Source organism: Propithecus coquereli, unplaced genomic scaffold, assembly GCF_000956105.1.
Source record: "Propithecus coquereli isolate 6110/MARCELLA unplaced genomic scaffold, Pcoq_1.0 Scaffold43, whole genome shotgun sequence".
In the NCBI taxonomy this organism is placed as follows: Eukaryota; Metazoa; Chordata; class Mammalia; order Primates; family Indriidae; genus Propithecus; species Propithecus coquereli.
Genome location: NW_012150063.1, coordinates 5,124,216 through 5,125,282, shown reverse-complemented (window position 1 = coordinate 5,125,282; position 1,067 = coordinate 5,124,216).

Here is a 1,067-nt window from a genome sequence, read left to right as displayed (position 1 = left end):
CTGCATTTCTTGTTATACATGATATTGATTTTCCTACTCTAAAATGATTAAGAAATTCTTAAGAATACTTCATTTTTCAAAGATAATTGTTAATATTGTATGCCCTATCAAGTGTAAAATTGCCCCCGTTAAAGGCTTTATTCACGTGCAAACCTTTCATTGTGCCCAAGTGGTCATTTGCCTTGCCAACACTATTGCATCTGTATGTTTATTAATAGTGACATGGTAACTTGGTGGAATGTGCAGATTCCATTTAGTTCTTGCTTTTCAGGAGTTAGTTCATGGAACGTGCACTGGAGTCCAATAAAATAGGTACTGTCCTTGTCCTCTTTGTTTTTTTAAATGAAAAGAATCAAGGAGAGACATAAAAATAGTTTTTCTAGATTACACAGCTAAGCTGAAGGAACTATGATTCAAAACCAGTTTTCTTGGATTCCAGAGTCAGGGTTGGCTTTATGGTACAACTATATATTAAAACTATAATATAACCATTTACTGTGTACCTGACATTAATTTAGGGATTTAATAGGGTTTTACACAAATCATCACCTTCATCAATATTACCTACTCTTTAATCCTTTTATCATCCTTACAGGAAGAGAATTGTTATCCCAACTTCACAAATTAATATATTGGCAATAAAAGAAGGTATAAATTTCAGGTGGGGAAACTGGAAAGTGAACTCGGTCCTGTTCAGAACTTGTGCCTTTGACCACACTACTCCCTCTGGAATAAGCTTTCTCACTAACATCCTTGTTTAATGGACAGTGGCATAATAGGAATGGGCCTGAGGGGCCAGCCCCTGAGCTTCTTAGGTCTCATTTCCTTGTCCTGTCTTCTCGGTCTGTGAACTGAGAGTGGACTAGAAATCTCTAAGCATGCCATTAGCAGAGTTTATGAGTTTGTTCTCAATTGCCTTTGCATAATAGAAAAGAGTTTCGCTCATTATTTTTTCTTTGTTTCAGCTACAATGATTTTTTTAGAGCACATCGATCACTAAATTTGAAATTTTTTAGCATTTTGAAGCATTCTATCTAAATTAAATAATTATGTTTGGATTACAAAAC